Here is a 22,682-nt window from a genome sequence, read left to right as displayed (position 1 = left end):
CATCGCTTGCTGTATAAGAGTTTGAAAATCTTACAGATGCACTTTTCTGTGTGAATTGTTTTTTTCAGTTTGAGGTCTAATTGACAAATAAAATTGTCATATATCTAAAGTGCACACCATGATGATTTGGTACGATGTACACTGTGGAAAGATTAACTCTTATCGAGTAAATTAACACACTCATCACCGCCACATTATTTACTTTTTATTTATTTATTTTTTTTGGCGAGAACACTGAAGTTCTACTCAGCAAATTTTAATTATATAATGCAGTATTATTAACTATAGTCACGATGTTATACATTAGAGCCTTAGAACTTATTTGTCTTAGAACTGATAATTTTACACAGTTTAAAAATCTTTGATATGGTCAAATATCTCAAGCTGCTTTCTTAATGGGTTTTGTCTCTAATAGCATTCTCAGATGTTCCCTATCAGAAGGATATAAAAATATTTATGTTCATTTTCTTCTATATAGAACTTCAGAATTGCCTGTGCTAGTAACATATATGTGCTTAGGCCCCAACTCAGACCTGTTGAATCAGGATATCTACAGTGAGAGATAGATGTTTTTGCTTTTAAAGAGATACACAAACTTACAGTCCAAGAGGACTGGTAAATGGACACATTTAGCTCTTCTCAAGGCATGTGAAATTGAAGAAATAATAAATTAAGAATCTATCTACGAGATCTATTCCAGATGGGTTAAAAAGTTAGGTGTGAAATCCCAATATTAATTTACAGAAGACCATGTAGGAGAATATCTGAAATCTGTATTAGAGTTTTCTAAAGAAACAGAACCAGTAAGAATATACATATGGAGAGAGGGAGGGAGGGAGGGAGAGAGAGGGAAAGATTTTAAGGAATTTCCTCATCTGATTGCAGGCAATAGAAAGTTCTAAATCGGCAGGGTGGGCTCACAGGCTAGAAATTGCAGCAAGAAGTTAATGTCTTGAGTCTGAAGGAAGTCTGGAAACAGAATTCCTTCCTCTTCTGGGGACCTCAGACTTTTCTCTCAAGGCCTTCGACTGATTGGGTGGTGCCCACATACACTCGGTACGGTGATCTGCTTTGTCCAAGTCTGCTGCTGTAAATGCGAATCACACGTCTAACATACCTTCACAGCAACATCTAGATTGGTGTTTGGTCCAACAGCTGACCACAATAGCTTAGCTGGGCTGACAAAGAAAATTAACCACCACAGACCGTAGCTTTACGACCCTGTGGTAGGAAAAGATTTTTAAATCACACACACACAAAGTGAGATAGAAAGAGAGGTTGATTTGATAAATGGTTTGAACCAGGGAAAAATGTTATACAGTTCTTCCTCCTCATTTGAGATGCCCCCCCAACAGACCAGAGCCCATCTAGAAAATATTCTTCACGGGATCATTGCAACTGCTTCCTTGCCAGAGAGCTATTTTCTTACACTTCTGTGGCTCCCAATAAACACCAAGAAACACAGGACAAGAACATAAAAGAGACAAGTGTGTTTTAACTTAGGCTCCACAAACCTAGATATTAGCCATGGCACCACAAGGGCCCAAGCCAAAATACCGAACAGTGATGGATATATTGTTTGCCTAATTTAAAACAAGTCTGATTTATTTTTAAAAACGCGACCTCAAGACACAACGCACCAGACGTGATATGGAATGTATTATATGCCTAACCAAAAAACAAAATGCTACTTGGTACAGTGGATTTGAAAATTATCTTGCTATTAATAGAACTCCGGGATGGCTGTGATCTGTTGGATTTGATACATTCAGGTTTTGGCAGCTGCTGGGGACTGAAAACAAGACGTTCCTTACATTATTACTTAATAAAGAAACTAGGTCATAAAATAGCCCTTTGGTGAATTTTTTTAAAAAAGATTTTGAAGAGCCCAATTTCATCCTTTACTAAGTAAGTCTGTGTTGCTGAGTATGTTTGGCAAAGTAGCAGCGTGATTAACAGAGTCCTTCTCTGGAACCGTGTGACCTTGAGAGGGGCTTGGGGTACCCGCAACAAATATCTGTTGAATCTGAAGCCGTCCTTCTCTTTCCTTTCATAGTTTGAGGGTCTGACACTGAGCTACTGATTGAAATGTTTGGATTGAGGACCTTTACAAACGTATCTGTTGGGCAGATAACGTTGTCAAGACTTTAAGGTAACACCGATCTGTTCTCCTAGGTTCCAGATACTTTTTAAAGGTTCAGCTGAAAAACATTGCTACCTCTTGGCCCCACTAAAAACAAGTTTTTTTTTTTAGTTTTCATTTTAATTCCAGTTGGTTAACATAGAGTGTAATATTAGTTTCAGGTGTGCAACGTAGCGATGGAGCACTTCCATCTGTCACCCGGTTTGTTTTTTTTTTTGAACGAGATCGCCTGCAAAGCAAAACAAAAAACTTCAGTGAATTTTAGGGTTTGGTGTTTTTCATTTAAAGAAGTTGTGTTTCAGGTTGTATTCCTGGTAGTAGGTTCTGAGATGAGGGTTCATAAAAACCAGTAAGGAAATGCACCAGGAAAGGGAAGAACCGAGAAGGGAGATGTAGCATGCCAAGCCCCGAGGAGAGTAGCTTGGGCTCAGTCCTGCTCTGGGGACAGTGTAAGCCTTCATCAGGGGAAAAGGGAGCTGCAGTATTTGCAGAACCGCCCTCCCCCATGATAATCAGTGGATCGAGACAGTGTAGCATAGATCTCTAGGCAATTCTGGATGTCCTTGCATGGACAAAGTAGGTTCTGTCTGCCTATGGATTGTCCTACAACAAAGAGCTAGAGGTACCCACCGGGTGTGGTGAGGGCCGTGACAGGTGTATGTGTGAAGGTGATGAAGGGCTCTAAAAGGCGGGACGTGTAGACATATGCCAGCGTCTGCCTTCTTGTTCCACAAGGCATAATATGTCAGGGTCTCTCCACGAATTCAGAGCAAGCCTATATATGAAGGGAAGGAGTTACCATGTAGGCGACAAAAGATTTGAAGCAAGTCACCTGATTTGCCTTGGTGTTTCTGCCCCCCAGCTTGAGTCAGTAGAATGAGGTCAAAGAGGAGCTTACACTGGAGATGGACAACTCGGTCACACTTGCCTCGTGAGGGCACGCCCACCAATAGTCCCCAACGTCTGGGAGGTGGTGGACAATGAGCATATCTGGAGGGCAAGAACAGAAAACCAATCCTGAAGGAAGCACTTGGGTCTAAGACAGAAAAATGAGCTCCAGCCAGGGCTTCACTGAGGAGAGGAAAGGGAAGGGGATGGGGGGGAAACACCTGGAACTGGAATAGCCATTATTATAATCCTAATACCAGATAAAACTCTATTGTACAATATAAATGATAATGCAGTAAATGAATTATTTAAATAACCATAATATAAATTGAACACAATATGCACATTTTGAGTACTCAATAGCCATATGTGGGTAGTGGCTACTGTATTGGACGGTCTAGCTCTAGAACATTCCATCATCACAGAAAGTTCTGTGGGACAGCATTGACCTAGAGCTTACTGAATGGATCAAGGTTTGAGATGTAATGGGCCTCACTTGCATCTCAAACTCTTGATTTCTTCCTCTCCAGATTCAGCTCATAACAAATCAAATTTTGCCCGTGGGATTTCCCTGAAAACATTGCAGTAGCTTGTTAAGGGACAATAGTATGGTGATACTTTTTAAACTTTCTGTCTGGAGGTACCTTCGTTAAATGACCTTTGACTCCTGAGTTTTTAGTGGTTAAATGTTAACTCAGATTCAGTACACACTGAGCTTCCAGTGAGTATTACAACAACCAACCAGTCACGTTCGCTTTCTTCCTTGATTGCTGTTTTCCTTTACCTTTTTGTTCGGGTCCATTTTAATCTTTACAAGGAAAAGGAACAAAATTTGATCTCAAGGGGGAGGAGGCAAGAAGCCACGTGGGAGTGGAAAACGTGGCAGAATCTAACTTTCTCCCTTGTTCTGCCATCTCCCATTTTCACGTGGCCAGAGAAGGACAATCCCACTCCGATGTTTGGACAGCTTCAGACCAGACCCAGTGACCAGGTAGAATTGGGGCAGAGTATTGCCAAAAGCTTGGTATCCACAGTTGCTTTTGTTGATATTTCAGAGCGTTTTTTTAAACTGCAGATTGCCTTGGGGGCCCCTGTTGCAAAGTCTGAGGTTGAGGAGATCCTGTGTTATCCTTGATCGCCTTTTTTCCAAACTTGAATTACAGATTGCCTTAATTGGGGTCCTCTCCAAAGAAGACGCTGACCCAAGGGTTCAAGAGCAAGCACTTTGTTAATGGAGGAACTCCCAGAAACCCAGGTGGTGGACACGAGAGAGGAAAAGCGAGGAAGCTAGGGAAGATGTGCTCTCGGGCCAGTTTCTCAGACACAAATCTGGGATCCACGGCTTCAGAAATATCCCGCCGGAGGGTGAGAGAGCCGGGGCACTTATGCACCCTTTATCAGCAGCCGTTGGTTGAGGGATGTCAGGGGAGGGCATGTAGAGGAACACTTTGGACCTACTACTTTGGGCATGCAGGGACAAATGGGGCCTGCTGGAGGACAGGGGTGGACTTTACAGAGTCAGCTACACAAGCTTATGTTTATTTTCGAGTGGACAGAATAGACCCAGGGGTCTCAGAGTACAGCCTTTCCAGGTCCGAGAAGGGCCGCTCGTCTGGTGTGGAGGACACGATGAGTCACTGCCCACTGGAAAAACAAAAGAACTTTTAACGGGCAGTTTGACCCCTGGTCAGAACATCCCAGATAGTTGAGTGAAGGGGCAGAGCCTTTGGTATTAAATGCCTTGGAACCGAAAGCGCGGGGAGCCAGTGTTCTGGCTTTTGCACCAGAGAAGACATGAAACGACTTATTTTAACCGCTTGTCAGAGGCTCCATGGGCGGCTCGTGCATTCTGGAATTTCCGAGAGAGACTTACCAAATGCTTTCTGCTGAGGCTGACGAAGCCAAGCTGGGGCATCTGCATGCCAGGAATATATGGTTGCATATGTGCCACTGTTTATCTGTTTGCAAAATATGCCGTATGTTGACAGCCTGACATATGTTGAGCTATATGGAAGATCAGGCAGAGAGAAAGAAGAGCCAGAGGATAAGAAAGAGAGGAGAAGGGAAGATATGAAAGGGAAAACAAACCCTTGTGAGTTTGGCTCCTAAGGCGTGTATCTCACAGTGGAATGCATGGAAAGGATCTTGGCGATGATCTGGTCTGGTGCCCCCCGTTCCTAAATGAAGAAACCGAAGCCAGCATTCTCATGGCCCAATGACCAGAAAGTCAGGGGTAGGACCCCCAGGGTTCTGCCTCCCTTCCTGGTCTCCTTGCATTTTGGGCTTCCGTTTCTTTCACGCCCACATGCTCACCCACCTGCCTCCTGTCTTCTGCCCCGTCTCCTCCTATCCATCCAGTCCCTGTCCACTCTTCCGGGGCCTCGGTCTCCCCTCATGTTTCTCTATAAAATTATAATCCACTTGCATGCAGAGATTCTTTCCTCTTTGACCCTCCTCAGTGCCTGTCATAGAAGCTTCCAGATAGTAATAATAGTAATTGGCCATTATTGAGTGTTTACTATGTGTTAAGTACCATGTTTAAAGTTTGACCTGAATCAGCTCATTTACTTCTCCCATTAACCCTGGGAAATGAGTACCCACCGTTAGTCTTATTTTATACTCGAGGAACCTGTGGCACAGAAAGGTTAGGACACTTGCCTAAGATAACACAGCTGGGAAGTCAGTCTCAGGGCTGCTAATGCCAGAGTTCCAGCTCGTACCCACAAGCCTAGACTTCCTTCCAAGGACCATCTGAGGATTTGAATTTATTTCACTGCTGTTAAATGCTGACAAGATTGGTTTTATTAAAAAAATTAGATATCAGAGTGTGTAAGAACAGTTGTCCTCTCAAAAAGAAAGCAAAAAAGAAACACTAAGCAAATCATTAAGATCACTCAGATTTTCCTCAGTAAAAAGTAAGATGAGCTTCAGCAAATTATTTAAAATTTATTATCTCCTCCATCAACATAGAATAAAAGGTAAGTCCTTGTCCTCCCTCAGAAAAACAATTTTATAAAGGGTAGTGTCATTTATGAAACGTTTAAAACCCGAGGAAGGCCAGAGAACAGCATGAGTCATCATTAGTTGGCTAAAATCTTAGGCAGACTCGGGTCGGTTCAGAAGCACTGGAATCACCTCAGGAGTGTGCCATTACGGGGGGGCTGTGGGACCCAGCCAGCTAGAGCAGGGGCAATTCCGTGGCAGCCTAAAGATCAATAGCAGGTTCCCTTTCTTCCCTGAGTCCCCAAACCAACCACAAGGGAGCCGGTTGAAGAGCTTTGACGTGCGAGAACAGGGCCTTCTGGAACATTTAGATCACAGCGGGCCAGAGTTCCGATTGTATTTTCCTTGGGGGGAACTACATAGAGGTGGATGCTCAGCAGCAAGGGGGACACCACCTCAGACTCACAGGAGAGGCATGGCCAAGTGCTGGAGCAGCCAGGCCGCCATTGGACAGCGGGGGATGCTGGCCTAGCTACCCTCCCCCTCTCAGCGGCGCTTTTCTCCCACATCAAGTGGGGCTGACAATTCTCATCTGAAAAGGTTGTCCTGATGACCGAATAGCACGGGTTGGCTCCCCAATCTTGAGCCATTCACCTCTCCACTTACCAGTCAGGGTCATTGTGAGGAAAGTTTAGTAAAGGGATCTGTTACAAAAGTGTGAGGAAGGCTCAAGGGAAGCAGCTGAGGGGTGGTTCGAGACCCAAGGCCAGCGATCCATCCATCCATCCATCCATCCTGGGGAGCTTGTTATCATGCCAGGCCTGAAGCGGGCAAAAGAAGGGAGTGTGGGCCCAACTGGGGAAGTGTTTAGAGAAGGCAGCAAGACCTTGGCCCTGCACCCAAGCAAGCGCCCCAGCTTCACTCTCCTCCTGCCCCCATCTCCTGCTGGGGATCCCCATTGGCTATGCTCAGCCAGAAGCAAGGGAGCCCACGATGTGACCCAGGAAGCCCAGCCTCCCGGGGAGGGGGAACAGAGAGAGTGGCTGGGTGGGGACATGGGCAAAGGGAACCAATCACGCACACAGCCTCCACTAGCCTGTGCTCCTCCCCATTCCCTCTGCGTGAGTTTTCCCCTGCCCCCCCCACTTTCAGGAGCTGAAACATATTTACTTTAAGAAAGAGACTTCTTTTTTTTTTTTTAAGATTTTATTTTATTTATTTGAGAGAGAGAGACAGTGAGAGAGAGCATGAGCGAGGAGAAGGTCAGAGGGAGAAGCAGACTCCCCATGGAGCTGGGAGCCCGATGTGGGACTCGATCCCGGGACTCCAGGATCATGCCCTGAGCCAGAGGCAGTCGTTTAACCAACTGCGCCACCCAGGCGTCCCAAGAAAGAGACTTCTTAAGTCTCATCTTAAGCAGGGAAATCACGAGTTGGAAGGGCTGATTTTTTTTTTCTCTAGAATATACACTTGGGAAAGTTGGGTCTCAGCTCAGCTCTTGGAACATAGTAAATACTCAATAAAGTACTTGTCTCTGTTGCAGGCAGTCACAGATGAATGTGCAGCGGAGCGCCTCGTGCATGTGGCCGTTAACTTCTACAAAACATGTTACTATTAAAAATATGATCCTTTCCCATGATATTTTCTAACTGGATTTCTAATTTCTAGAAAAGATGATACAAGTGAGTTTTGTGTGTTCGTTTTATAACTGGCCCACCTTAATGAATTTGATTATTTGGCCCATTGGTTTTTCATTAGATTCTTTTGGTTTCTCCAGGCAAACAAGTAAATCATCTGGGACCACTGGTAAGTTTTTCCTCTTGTTGCTATTTAACATCTTATCACAGTGTCTAGAACCTATGGGGCAGTGTTAAACAACAATGGGACAACAACAACAACAAAGAATGGAACCATAGTGGTGAGATCAGGAATTCTATGTTTCTCTTTTACTTTATTGGAAATGCTATGAGCTCTTCTGTTGTTTGTTTGGTAACATTAAACCTGAAGGTGACTGTTGGTTAATGGGAGATACTCTTTGTCTTGTTAAGGAAGTGCCCTTATACTCTTAGTTAACTAAGACTTCTTTTATTTTTTATTTATTTTTGTTTTTTTAAAAGATTTTATTTATTTACTTGACAGATAGAGATCACAAGCAGGCAGAGAGGCAGGCAGAGAGAGAGAGAGAGAGGAGGAAGCAGGCTCCCTGCTGAGCAGAGAGCCCAATGGGGGGCTCGATCTCAGGACCCTGGGATCATGACCTGAGCCGAAGGCAGAGGCTTTAACCCACTGAGCCATCCAGGCACCCCTTAACTAAGAATTCCTACCAGGAATGGGCCTTATACATTATCAAATGCCTCTTAGACATGTGTTGAGACCCTTACAATCCTGGAATAAATTCTGCCAGATCATGATGCTTAATTTTAAAAAGTATATTTCTTTACCCTTTTTTTTCCCCTAGAGAAATTGTATCTCAGTTTGACTAAAGGTGAGTGCGTGCCTGAGAGTCATTTTCAGGGTGCTGAGGGACCAAAACGAGTGTGTAAAGTGAACGTGCAAAAGATTAAGGCTGATAAAGAATAAATGTGTAAGAGGGAAAGTGTATGTTGTGCATACGGTGATGTTTAAAACAATGTTGTATGAGAGGGAGCTGTGGCTCTCAGCGAAACGGGAACATCCCTCAACAGTCCACAGGCCACTGAGTCTCTGTTTTATCTCCAGCACCTTAGCAGTTTCTCGAAGAAGAGAGAGGCTGAAAGTGGGAAGATTCTGGATATCCCCAGTTGCGTGTTCAGCACAGAATTCCAAGCAGAGATAAATCAGGGTCCTGCAGATCTGTCTACTTTTCTGAAACTAGTCCCAGTGTCAGAATTTTCTCTTTTGTCTCTATTTAGGGTGGGTGAATTTATCCCAGTATGACCGAAGACAACACACTAAACAAGTGACAAAGCAAAATATAACGTAAGAAAGTTGCGGGTATGTTGTGACAGTTGTGTGTTGGGGGAGGGGGACACACGCATGCTTGGGATGGACTTCATGCTCGCAACCTGCGTGAATCCGGGCCACCCTGTGGTCTGCCTCAGCTTCTGCATTCAGAAGAAACGCCAGTCCAACAATTCAAAACAATTGAAAAACGATTCCGATTTTGCCTGTGGAATCGACAACAGGGAAAGAAGCCCTCCCATTCACACCACACGACCGAGTTCTCTCCGCGCCTCCAGCTCCCAAAGCTCGAATTCATTCCAACCCAGCAGTTGCCCCGCTTCTTCCCACTGGCTCTCAGAAAGTCCTCAGGCTTTCTCTCCAACTCAGCCTGACCTGGCCTTTGCCATTTTTTACCTTCTAGAGCTATTCTTTTCTCTGCCCTTCTCACTCTAAAGCAGTCAAGCTCTTTCTGGCTCAGCGCCTCGCCCGTGGCCCAGATCTGCACACCAAGGCCCAAGAACTAGCCGGCGAAGGTAAGGCCCTTAGCAGGCGGCGTTTCTATTTTGTTTTCTTTTGTTTTTCTAGAACACCGGCAGCAAGAACGTTCCCAGGCTGTCTCTGAACCTCTGCTTACCAGAGATTTACTTTCCCGCCTCCAGCAAACATTACACCATGTTCTAATCTGACAGATTCTAATCCCTCCCACTAGCACCAACTAAAATGTAGAACAACAAATAAACAACAAGGAGGTCAAAAGCAGGGAGACCGAGAGGGCTGGGTCGTCCTGGGCCAGGAGCTCTGCGGCCGGTCCAAAATTATGGTCGCACGAAGTGCCGTCTCTTCTACTTGGCCTGGTTCCCCTGAAGCTGAAGTTTCCCCCAAAGTGTTACTAAGGCCTCAAGAAAGAGGTAGAGGAGGAACAAGGGGGCAAGACAGTGTCTTTCTGTGTCTTAAAGCTGGAGGCTTTTCAAGGGCTGAGGAGAAGCTGGCCCAACAGGAGGGCGCTGCCCGCCGTGGGAGTTTCGGTCCCAGTCCCCGGCCCTCGGCCCCGTGCCCTCGGCCACCCTCCCTCCTCTAAAGCCCAGACGCCCCCTCGAGCAGAGTGAGGAGCCTATTTTTAAAGACCAGGCATACTCTGAATGTGTAATGACTTCTCCTTTTCTCTACCCGATGCCAATCAGTGACTCATCAACCATTTTCTAAATGACTATGTTTTCATTCCCCAGTTTCCTTCCCACTGCGATATTACAGAAGATTAAATGCAGCCCCTAGCTGCCTCCCTCTGCATTTCTGTGTCTTGTTTTAGAGATGGTAATGCCCCCAAAATAGAAGCATTTCATTGAATGCTGATCATTTCATGACAAGCAAAAACACTCGCGCATATGGTCCTAGGGGAAGATCTGTAGGACTTCCAGGAGGACGTTGGGTGAAACGAGAAGGAAATAGAATGGGGGACCATGAGAAATGGGATGTGTCGCCTGGGCATCGTGACCCACGCTCAACCTCGCTCCGGCTTCCTGGGCCAGAGCTTTTTATAAAGGAACCCCAGCTGCACTTGGTATAGTCACTTGCTACTGTGTGCTGTTCTCTGCCAAATGTTTGGTTTCCTTTCTGAGCTCTTCTGTTCTCCCCCACTCCTACCCCTGCCACCTGTTCCTGTCCCCTCACGACGCCTTCTCTAGTGCCCTGCGGTCCTGTCAGTAGCCGCAAGGGAAAGCGATGGCTTTGCTGGGATTTTCTCTTCCTACTCCTACTCCCAGGCACGACTGGGAGTTTCTAAACGGAGGCTTGTCTTTTGCTCCAAGAGCAAAGAGGGAGTTTGGTGGGTAAATATAAACCATCCGTCATTTCCAGGATAACGATGCTCCGCCGATCCCACTGCCGATGGGCCTGCGGTCTTATATTTTGGAAAACAAACAAACAAACAAACACAAAAACGCCAATACTGATCCGTAGATGTCGTCCCTCTGCTGTTCCAGGTATCTTCTATTGGCCCTTCTCTGTCATTCTCCGGCTTGCTCTTGGACTTGGGTGCGTGATCTATGTGCGTTTTGTCAGCAGGATTCCCTTAGGGACAGGTTTCCATTCGGGTCCAAACTGTGCAGAGCTCTGGAGGTGGCTCAGAGGCTTGGAGGCCAGTGAGTTCCGCGTCTTTACTCTGCTCAGTTCCCCCTTTGGGGACCCAAGGTCATTGCTTCTTTCAAGGAAGCCTACATGAGTCTCTCTTTCTGATCACCTCTCTCTCCCCTCACCCCTGAAGGCAGGGCTGCTCTGCCTCTGCTGACCCCGAGGTCCAGCATGTTCCCACCCACTGCCGTTGTGTAATGAGTCCCTTTATGAAAGAACCCTCTTGAAGTCCTCCTCTTTGGAATGTGCCATCTGTTTCCTGTTAGGGCCCTGACTGGCCTATCTTTCCCTCTCCTTTGCTCCGACTTTTCTCTCTCCTCCTGTGGCGTCTTCTGGCCTCCCCAGGCCTCTAGCGTGACTCATCGTGGGCCGTTCAATACAACGGCTGACCCTTTGGGAAGTGGCAGGAAAGGGGTTACAGTGAAAGGGAAGAACTTTTTGGAGGCAAGAAGCACAGTCCCGAGAGATCCTCAGGCTTCCGGGCTGAGTGTGATGACCATGAACATCAGCTGAGCAACGTATAGTTGCCGGGAAGAAAGGTCGAGGATGCATTCGGGGCTGGATCGCCCACTATGCCCTCAAAGCCCTCCGCATTATCGTCAACTTGTGCTGAGCCCGTGGGGCTTCTTACTCCGTGAACCATCCTCAGATCATTTAAGGCCACAGGATATCTATAGCAACTGAATCTCAATAATCATAATCATCATAATCACGGTAATGGCTGCCAATTACTGAGTGCCAACTCTGAACCAGGCACTGCGCCTGGTGTTTTGCCTCTGTAAATCAAATGGAAGTTTCCATCTTGCTCTTAAGGGTTGCTTCCCCACGGTATCTGGGAAAGGGACAGATTGGACCCCCAGTCCGGTCTCAAGTCGTCCACCTGCGTCACTCAGCTTCTCCGCCGTCGTGTGTTACTCCCGACTCCACCAGGGGGCGCTACAAACGTCTCTGTGGGTGGAAGTCGGGAACTCGGTGGCGGGGACCTTCCCCTCTGTTTGTTACTGTTCCCCCTGGAAAGATCTCGGAGAGCTTTCCAGGGTAATTGGGAGTCTCCACTCTCACTTTCCTCCCTAACACAACCAGACAGCTCTGCGGGTCTGGCAGCCTGTGCTAAGGTTTGAGGAGCATCAAAGGGGGAAAAACCACATGTGAAGAAAAGAAAGACTGTGAAACCTCAGGACCCTAAGGAGTTTAGGCGGTCACCGCCGGGCTCTTAGAGGCACACTCTAGTTCCTGTGCTTGTCCCCTGCCCTCAAGTCTTCTCCTCTCTGTGGGGTCTCTTCCTCCTTCACCTCTGCATCTCCCTTTTGAAATGGTCACGCACTAGAGCTGTTCTCACCCCACAGTACACCCTTTGCTCCAGCAGGACCTTTCCCCCAGTGCACATTAGTCAACAGGTAGTTCTGCAGCCTCCCGGGGCTGCTGTTCTGCCCAGGGTCTCTCCAGACCTGCCCGTTGATGTTGCCAGATTGTCCAATGGTAGCTATGGATCTCTCTATCTCTCTCTCTCTCTTTCTCCCCCAACACACACTTACAGGGATCTCCCAAGGACGGATATGAATTCTCAGAACCAACACAGTCTACACCCGGAAGGGGGAAGAGAACAATTTTCTCAAGTGCCTCCGCAATATGCAAGACCCCTCTCACAGGGCATGTGGTACCTCACGTTCTTTACAATTGTGATGGGTTCTTCTGGCCAGTTTTCCCTTTTAAGTTGTTCAGCTTTGGGCCTCTGGGAACAGGCTCTTTAGTGGCCCCCCCTTTGGCTAGACAAAGACCCAGTTCAGGTGTTGAAATAACCTCCTGTGAGAGCCATTGCATTTCTTGGCTAAGGTTCCCCCTGTTCCCTGGGCTCTGTCAGGGGAGGGACTTGGTTCCTTGCCCCAGGTTCCTATGCCTTCGCTCTAGACCCTCATAATCCCTGGAGGGGGGGTGCTGGGGTTCTTCTCATGCATTTTTTTGCTCCAGTGCATGACTCATCAATCCTGCCAGCTACGAACTGGCCTTCTTCATTCTCCCTCTATCAAATCCACAACAAGTCTTTGAGATGTGATCTCCTTGACTGTTTTCTTGAATCCATGGGCCTCCCTCCACCCCCCTTCTCCACCAGACCTGCTGCTTCCTCCACACTGGCTGCCCATCCCATCATCTTCCCTCTCATCATCCATCCTGTCCTTTATATGATGTCCCTCTTCACTTTAAAAAAAATGTTTTACTTATTTTTTTTCATTAAGTAGGCTCCACACCCAACATGGGGCTCAAACTCATGACTTCAGGATCAAGAGTCATATGCTTTACCCGCTAAGCCGGACAGGTATCCCTAGTCTTTGCTTTTCACTACTTGTACGTGGTTGTGCCTCCCCAATCTGAACTGTCAGCTCCATGAGGGCAGGGGCTTCTCCCTCTGATTTACTGCTGCACATCTTGTGCCTCGCCAGGGCCTGGAAGGTAGTAGGCACTCAATACTGGTTTGTTGAATGAATGAGCAAATTGTTGAGCTCAATTTCCTTATCTCAGAGGCAAGAGAGATTAGGCTTCTAGTGCTGTCTTGCATACAGCAAGCTGTCAGGGAACACCTGGTGGATAAATGAATATTTCTTTTGCTCAAGGCCACATAGCTAATTAGTGGCTACATTTAAATCAAGTCTCCTAATTCCAATTGATTCTTAAACTTTGCTGTGTGTTAGAAACCCCTGAGAAGTTTAAAAAATCCTAATGCCCAGGCTGCACCCTAAACCAATTAAACCAGAAATTTTTGGTGGGGTTGCTGGTGGAGACCAGAGTATCAATATTGTTTTGAGTGGCAGGGAAAGAGAAAGAGGGAGAGAGAGAGAGAGAGAGAGAGAGAGAGAGAGAGGTGGGGGAGAGGCAGAGGGAGAGAGAGAGAGAGAATCCCAAGCAGACCCCCACCCCAGCATGGAGGCCAACACGGGACTTGATCCCATGACTCTGAGATCACAACCAGAGCCAAAATCAAGAGTTGGACGCTTAACCAACTGAGCCACCCAGGAGCTCCCAGAGTATCAAGATTTTTTAAGAACTTTCCAAATGATTCCAGTGTACAGTCAAGGTTGAGAACCAAGCGTCTCCCCAGACAGACACCAGGGCACAGGAGGAATCTTAGCGAAGAAATGCAACAGGACTCAGGTAATCTCGTACTTCTCACACTGAAGTATCACAGGACAGGCTCCATGGGCTGTGGGATACCAGCGAGGGGGCACCTTCGAGCTGGACAATGAAGAAGTGGAGCAGAGGGGGGCAGTGCCTTGCTTTTAATAATAAGCGAGGACTATTACCCAACTACCTACCAATATAATGCAAGATCGGTGAAGCTCCCCGGCATGCTAGAGCTCCCAGCCCAGCCAGTGACATGAGACTTAAAGTCATTCACATCATATGTGATGCCAGAGATCAACTATCTCAGCATTTCTATTTTATGGAGACTGTGAACCCCTTTGAGAGTGACATGCCATCTTTTCAGTCCCTTAACATGTTAAAAAATCATTTGATCATTTTTGTATAGCGAATGATAAAGAAAAGAACCTGATTTTAAGCAAATACTGATGAATTTTGGATTGACAAGTAATAAAGTTTTACTAAGAAATTCATCTTAATTCAATTTTACTGCTATTCACAATCTGTAAAGACAAATTTTGATATTTGTCTGTTTAACAAGGGATGCATTTTATTGGTTTTAAACTGCTTATGTTAGAAACACTAGAATAGGGACGACATGGTGGCTCAGTTGGTTAAGCATCTGCTTCCAGTTCAGGTCATGATCCCAGGGTCCTGCTCCGAGGGGAGCCTGCCCCTCCCTCTGCTCGTGCTTTCTCTCTCTCTCTCTCTGAAATATAAATAAAATCTTTTTTTAAAAAAGCATTAGAATATGTCAACAGATTGATTTTAAATTCACATATTTTATGTGGTCACAGACTGAATGTATATTGAAGTTCAGTGGCCGTTGAAATTTATGTTCAGGGATCAAAAGAGACAAAACTTTTCTCATGAGAAGATGTTAATAATTCTTTCACTTTGTGCTTTTTAGTTGTGACCTATCTTGGGGTTTTAAAAAATAACATGTGGTGGTATTTGCAGGTGGGCCCTTGGGGAATGGTTAGATGAGGTCACGAGGGAGGGGCCCCATGAGGGGATTGGTGCCTTTCCAAGCAGAGGAAGAGTCCGTCCTCTGTCCACACCAGGGAAGAAGGCGGCCTACAAACCAGAGGGCTCTCACTGGAGCCCAGCTAGGCTAGTTCCCTGACCTCAGGCTTCCAGCTTCTAGAACAGAGAGAGATCCGTGTCTGTTGTTTAAGCCACCCTGTCTGTGGTGTGTTGTTATGGCAGCCTTAGTGGACGAAGGCATAGCATGCCAGGAAAGTTCTGGTGCTGTTATTTATGAGCATAACAAATCTCAGTGCAGATAGTCTATATCACCCCAAAATGGGAATGCAAAATGGGTATAATCATTAGAATACTTTCACCCTTGCATTAGTTTTTCAGGTACTGCTACCATCCTGAGGTGTGCATAAGATTTGGATCAGTTGAATACTGATCTAGAGGAAACGATCATTTTATTTTTGCTTTCATGGGTCTCATGAACTTCTATTTCAATATTAAGAATTCTTATGCATCTTTTTCTAGCCGGTGATCAATTGAGGGTGTAAGAGAAATGATTTATTATTATTAGTTAACACAATTAGGCTGTTAGAGGAGTGAGAACTAATGCGCTGGCCAGCTGCACGGAGTTGAATGATGAGCAGCTGTGTGGGTTATGGGCAAGCCCCTCTAATTTCGACGAACTTTAATTCAAATGAGGAAGTTTTTAGATGGTTAGTTCAAAGGGGAAAATGAAAAATTTATATTCTTTATTAATTAAAAAAAATGGAGGCAGACAGGTCAGGTTCCCATTAGCAGAAGCTGCGGTGGGCATGTTTGCTGCAGATCTGAGTGAGGGAGAGCGCTCCGGAGGGACCCCTGAAGTGTGGGGGAAGCAGAGTGGGCAGGGGAAGGATTCAGGAGAAGGCAGCCTCAGCGTGATCCCATGGAGAGTTCTAGAGTGTGAATATCAGCACAGAGTGTGTTCTGCACTGTCCCACTGAGTCACCGGCAATGGGCTGCCCTTCAGGGGGGACTTGAGCTCCTGGGTAGCTCCAGCGAAATACGGGGAAGCCCCCAGCGCAGGCTGCAGCTGTGGACAGGGAGCACGCGCAGCAGTGGGGGGCTGAGTGCGCCTGCCAGGGGAAGCGAATCCCTGTGATGTACTTCAGACATCATTTCTTTGTATTATTTTAAATACCGAGACCCACGAGAGCCACCGTTTTTTTATTTTTCAATTTAAATTTTACTTGGTGACCATACAGTGCAATGCTGGTCTCTGGAGTAGAATTCAGGGATTCATCCCTTACATACCATACCCAGTGCTCATCCCAAAAAATGCCCTCCTGAATGCCCATCACCCATCTAGCCCAGCCCCCCAGCCCCCAGCCCCTTCCCACCACCAAGCCTCAGTTTGTTCTCTGTCCTTAAGAGGCCCCTATGGTTTATACCCCTCTCTCCCTTCCCCCTACCCTTGCCATATGTTCATCCGATTTCTTTCTTAAATTCCACATATGAGTGAGATCGTATGGTATTGGTCTTTACGACAGTTTCTCATCCGTTCTTCAGTTGATGGACACTTGGGCTCTTTCCACAGTTTGGTTATTGTCGATAGCCCTGCTGTGAACTTTGGGTGCATGGACTTCTTCGTATCTGTATTTTTATGTCCTTTGGGTAAATACCCAGTGATGCAATTGCTGGGTTATAGGGTAGTTCTGAGGACCCTCCATACTGTTCTCCAGAGTGGCTGCCCCAGTTTGTATCCCCACCACCAGTGTAGGAGGGGTCCCCTCTCTCCTCATCCTCGCCAACACCTGTTGTTTCTTGTGTTGTTGAGTTCAGTCATCCTGACAGGTGTGAGGTGGTATCTCATTGTGGTTTTGATTTGCATTTCCCTGATGATGAGTGATGTGGAGCATCTTCTCGTGTGTCTGTTGGCATCTGGATGTCTTCTTTGGAAAAATGTCTATTCATGTCTTCCACCCCTTTCTTAAATGGGTTGTTTGTTTTTTGGGGTGGTGAGTTTGATAAGTTCTTTATAGATTCTGGATACTAATCTTTTATCTGATATGTCATTTGCAAATATGTTCTTCCATTCCGTAGTTTGCTTTTTAGTTTTGTTGGTTGTTTCCTTCGCTGTGCAGAAACTTTTTATCTTGATGAAGTCCCAATAGTTCATTTTGCCTTAGTTCCCCTTGCCTCTGGAAGCATGTCTAATAAGAAGTTACTGTGGCTGAGGTCAAAGAGGTTGCTGCCTGTGTTCTCCTCTAGGATTTCGATGGTTTCTAGTCTCACATTTAGGTCTTTCATCCATTTTGAGAATATTTTTGTGTGTGGTGTAAGAAAGTGGTCCAGTTTCATTCTTTTGCCTGTTGTCCAGTTTTCATACGATTTGCTGAAGAGACTTTTTTTTTCTATCAGATAGTCTTTCCTGTTTTGTCAAAGATTAGTTGACCATAGAGTTGAGGGTCCATTTCTGGGTTCTCTAGTCTGTTCCATTGGTTTATGTGTCTGTTTTTGTGCCAGTACCATACTGTCTTGGTGATTACAGCTTAGTAATACAGCTTGAAATCTGGAATCATGATACCTCTAGTTTTGTTTTTATTTTTCAAGATTGCTTTGTCTATTCAGGGTCTTTTGTGGTTCCATACAAAGTCTAGGATTGTTTGGTCTAGCTCTGGGAAGAATGCTGTGTTATTTTGATAGGGGTTGCATTAAATGTGTAAATTTCTTTGGGTAGTACAGACATTTTAAATTTTAAAAACTTTATTTAATTATTTATTTTTTAAAAAATTTCGTTTATTTATTTGAGAGAGTGAGAGAGGGATGAGAGGGGAGAAGGTCAGAAGAAGCAGACTCACCACAGAGCTGGGAGCCCGATGTGGTACTCGATCCCGGGATTCCAGGGTCACAACCTGAGCCGAAGGCAGTGGCGCAACCAACTGAGCCACCCAGGGGCCCAAAAAAACTTTTTAAAATACAGATTTTATTTATTTATTTGAGAGAGAGAGAGCGCACAGAGTGTGGGGATAGGAGCAGAGGGAGAGGGACGAGCAGACTCCACACTGAGCATGGAGCCTGACATGGGGCTCAACCCCAGGATCCTGAGATCATGACCTGAGCTGAAATCAAGAGTCGGATGCTCAATCACCTGAGCCACCCAGGTGCCCAGGATAGTATAGACGTTTAAATGATACTTGTTCTTCCAATCCATGAGCCTGGAATGCTTTTCCATTTCTTTGTGTCCTCTTCAATTTCTTTCATCAGTGTTCTATAGCTTTCAGAGTATAGAACTGTCTTTTCAATACACAGACTCTTTGTTATGGGATGATGATTATTTAATATTGTTAAACGGGAAAGTAAGCACCACGAGGGCAAGTCTTTGCTTTGTTCTGTTTAGTTCATAGGTGGCTCCTTGGTTCCTAGAATAGTTGCGGACACATTAGTAGGTTTTTGTTAAATAATGTCTATGGAGTGAATGAATGAGGAAGATCTAGAACCCTGGTATTCTGAATTTCAGAGGATTGCTTTGTAAGGAACGGACACTCCTTTCAGTCAGAAATACATCTGAATGCATGTATATAGTAGCTGGCCCAAATAGTGGTTATTTTTCTCACAATACAAGAAATTTGGAAGGGGTGGGAGTCCAGGTCTACAGAACAGTCTGTTCTATCTTTGATACCCCAGGAGCCTTCCCTCTATGCATGAGGCTCTCATGCTCATGTATGTGACAGTCACAGGACAGGCATTCCATCTCAGCCCTAAGTCCATTCACCAGGGCCAACAAGAGAGAGGAAGAATCGGGAAGGGCAGCATCTTGGGGGAAAAAAATTCCTTGAAATCTCTAGCAGCTGTCCACGTAGACGTTTTTATCCAGAACTGCATCAGCTGGTCAACCCTGAATGTGAAGGAACTCAGGATGGTGAGCAGATTGGCTGGTGTCAGTGCCACCTGGAATGAAACCGAAATTCTGTTAGAAAAGAAGAAAGGGATGGTGGGTCAGAAAAGGATGGTTTTGGCCACTGCAGCAGAACTACCCAAGTCCTATGGGGAATTCAAAATGAATACACTTACCCAAGAGCAAATAAAGGCAAAATAAAATGAAAATAGAAAATAATTTAAAAAACTCAAATCCTTCCCCCCCTCCTTTTCACTTTCTCCAGCCTTTTATTATGACTTTCCTAGCAGCCAGGGGTGAAGTTGTCCCCAGAGCCAGTAGGAAATACTTTAATGGAAATACTTTAAGCATGTTTCAAAATAAGTTCAACTGTTTATTTTCGTCTTAGTGGCCTGATATTCCATCTGTACACTAGTGAGCATATAGGATGGACACTTTTAAAATTCTTCTCTCTCAAATAGGAAACTTGGACTCCCGGAATGTTTCTTCTCATGCTGCTGTTACTACAGGGGATTCCTAGGTGCTATCGTTCCTTCTGGTGAGTCTTGTACTTCTCCATGGAGAAGCTTTCATTATTTCCAGACTCTTATTGAACCATTATGAGACCGTTGAGACAGGATGAGAAATAAAAATGTCTACTTTGTGCACTGGGCTGTTATTCCTGGATCTTTACAATTGAGGTGGAGAAAGAAAACATCTCCGGAAAAATAATTTAAGAGGCATGGCTGGTCGGTTGTCTCACGTTTGATCCCAGGAGCCCTGTAGCTCATGCACAAATACGAAAAGGGCCACATAAGTAAATTTCGGTGACACTTTTTATTTACAAATCTGCTGAACAAAATCACCTTTCTCACCAAGCATGCCCATCCAGTTTCGTCTGTTTGTGCCATGAGTCCTGGCACAGAGTTCTTTCTCTGAGTGGTCATGCTGGGTTGGAATTAGTGTGTTCCCCATGCATAAAAAAAATTAATTGGCTGTACTCTTTGGTTGCATTGACATGGGGTCACGGAGTCAATAGTACCATCATTCTCCAGGGCAAGACACCATTTCTGCAAGTAGATTTGTTAGGTTGATTGGAGGACTTGAACCCTTCCTTCCAAAGAACCAGACTGTTGCCCACTATTGCTAATTGGCTGGTCACTGGTTTGTTTGTTTGTCTGTCTGTTTGTTCTAGCGTGTCTTGTGCAATATCATGTTACTATTTCAGTGAACTTCTTGTGGGGATGGTAACTTGTTCTACACCCAAATAAAATACTCTATTCTCTGGGTTTTTCTTTCTTTTTTTTTTTTTTAAAGATTTTTAAAATTTATTTGACACAGAGAGAGAGAGAGGTCACAAGTAGGCAGAGAGGCAGGCAGAGAGGAAGGAGGAAGCAGGCTCCCTGCCGAGCAGAGACCCAGATGCTGGGCTTGATCCCAGGACCCTGGGATCATGACCTGAGCCGAAGGCAGAGGCTTTAACCCACTGAGCCAACCAGGTGCCCCTATTCTCTGGTTTTCTTATTCAATTTACTACCATGTCATTGTTGTACATTACCACGTAACAACCCAGGAAGAAGAAAGAACAAGCTATTATACGACTCTTGGCAAAGCCAACACCAGTGTACGGAAATCATTACGTTTCTGAAAGTTTTAACTTTCCTGTGCCCAATTTCTTATTATTAATCCAAAGCTTCTGTTCTTCCCCGATCCCTTCATCTTGTAGACTAGACGAGCCAGAGGGAGAACAGTGGACCGGGAGCTGGAGAAGGGACAGAAGTCAGGCTTCCGGTGCCTGCACTTACATCAGTGAATCATCAAACTAATGGGGAGTTCTAATTCAGTGCTTTGCTCCCCGTAAGCCCTGTAATTGCGGTGTCTCTGAACCCAAAGGAAACACGTAGCGCTCTGCATGCCCAGGCACATAGCCTTTAAATCTTCATAACTCTGTAATTACTACAGCGCTTTCCTTCAAATCTGGCTCAATTTCACTTCCTTAATGAGCACTACAATCTTGATAAAGTTTGCAGTTTGCTGCCTCTGCTGTTCACAAGGACTCTGTCCCAGACTGATAATGCGGGTTGTAGATTGCACTCCCTCAAGTTCCTCTCAAAAAGAGCTGATTTATTTCAGGACCACCACAGTCAAAAGCACTTCCTCTGGGTCAAGGCCAGCGCCGGGTGTTTTCGTCACAGAAGGGTGCTTGGAAAGCAAGTTCTGCACAGTTCAAAAAAAAGGGAGGTGTGGGGGGAGCTTATGAACCATGTGCTCGAGAGACTGGGCTGCATTTTACCCAACTGAAGACTTTCCTTTATAGTAAATATATTAAAAATCGACTTCCTCTTTATAAACTGAGCCCTGCCAAAGAGTGAAAATGACAAATTAGCTTAAAAAATCCCCCTAATTTCTACATTCTTTCTCCTACCAACTGGTTTCCAGGATTTTTGACAGACTTGTTGGAAGTGCCAGTTCATGATTCTAATAAAAAGCCTATCTTCTTGGGGTGCCTGGGTGGCTCAGTGGGCTAAAGCCTCTGCCTTCTGGATCTAGCTCCACATCCCCACGTCGGTCTTTCTGCTCAGCGGGGAGCCTGCTTCCCTTCCTCTCTCTCTCTCTCTCTGCCTGCCTCTCTGCCTACCTGTGATCTCTGTCTGTCAAATAAATAAATGAAATCTTAAAAGAAAGGAAAAGCCCATCTTCTCTTGCAGCTAGCGGGAGGGTCTCTCCATTTTCGCCACTGTTTTGCTTTCAACCATGTCCTGATGCCTGGGCTTCACTTTAGTCTTTCTGTTTCTAAGCTGGAAGAACCAGCCCTGAAGCCTGCATTGTGGTTAGAATCCCTGTATTCCCCCACCCAAACTTCAACGGCGTTAATCGCTCTGGGATTGGGAACTGCATTTAATTCTTCTCTCTTGTAGCTTGCTGGCCGTGTACTACCTTGACTTGGTTACCTGTCTGTTTACCCTACTAGACCCCACCCTCTGATAGCAGTGTTTCTGTCTTCTTTCGTTTTATATCCCTGGCAGCCAACAGAGGCCTGAGCACCCAATAGATGTTTGCACTCAGTAAATAAAGCTTCCAGTAAATGTTTGTTGCATAACCAGAGGAACGAATCAGTGAATGAAACTTTCCTGTTTGCTATCACCATCTGCTTTAACTCTGTCCGTTATTTTGATGTATTTGCAGTTCTGACTAGATCCAGATTTGGCATGTTTAAAATTATATTCAGTTGTAAAATGTGAGGCTAGGAGTTCTGAAGATAAGAAAGAAATCAAAATTTCTGCCATTGGAAACAATGTGAGCAATCAACAGTTCTTTGCAGGGAAGATAAAAAAGCTGGTTAGAATAGTCTTTGGATTCATAGTCTTGGGCATTTTGGAAAAATCACTAAATAGCATTATTTTTTTTTCTGCCCATGTTTCCCTTCCAGTAAAATGCAGAGAGAAGCCCTTGTCCTTCATACTTGATAGGCTAAATGAGGATTTTTGAGGAAGAAAAGCACAAACTGAAACAAAGGAAAGCCTTTGGGAGTGGTATATAGTCTTTATCCCCACTGAAAACTACACACGTGATAGTTGTCAGTATCGCTTATGTGTATGGTGGCTTCATATTTTGATATATTAACCAATCCTTTCCCCCGATCTTTCCTGGGAACATAGGTACACAAAGGCAAATTTAAGGTTCTCG

At 45.3% G+C, this 22,682-nt stretch overlaps 1 long non-coding RNA gene across 1 annotated transcript; it reads left to right on the top strand.

Moving 5' to 3' along the window:
- Window positions 1-3,967: 3,967 nt before the first annotated feature.
- LOC122896789 lies at window positions 3,968-9,441 on the top strand. The gene is made up of 6 exons (XR_006382433.1): window positions 3,968-4,022; window positions 4,195-4,396; window positions 7,518-7,656; window positions 7,733-7,780; window positions 8,866-8,932; window positions 9,318-9,441. It is a non-coding gene; the product is annotated as an uncharacterized LOC122896789 (long non-coding RNA).
- Window positions 9,442-22,682: the final 13,241 nt, after the last annotated feature.

This window comes from Neovison vison, chromosome X, assembly GCF_020171115.1.
Source record: "Neovison vison isolate M4711 chromosome X, ASM_NN_V1, whole genome shotgun sequence".
Lineage (NCBI taxonomy): Eukaryota > Metazoa > Chordata > Mammalia > Carnivora > Mustelidae > Neogale > Neogale vison.
Note: the sequence above shows the minus strand (reverse complement) of the source record. Positions and strands in the feature narration are given on the sequence as shown.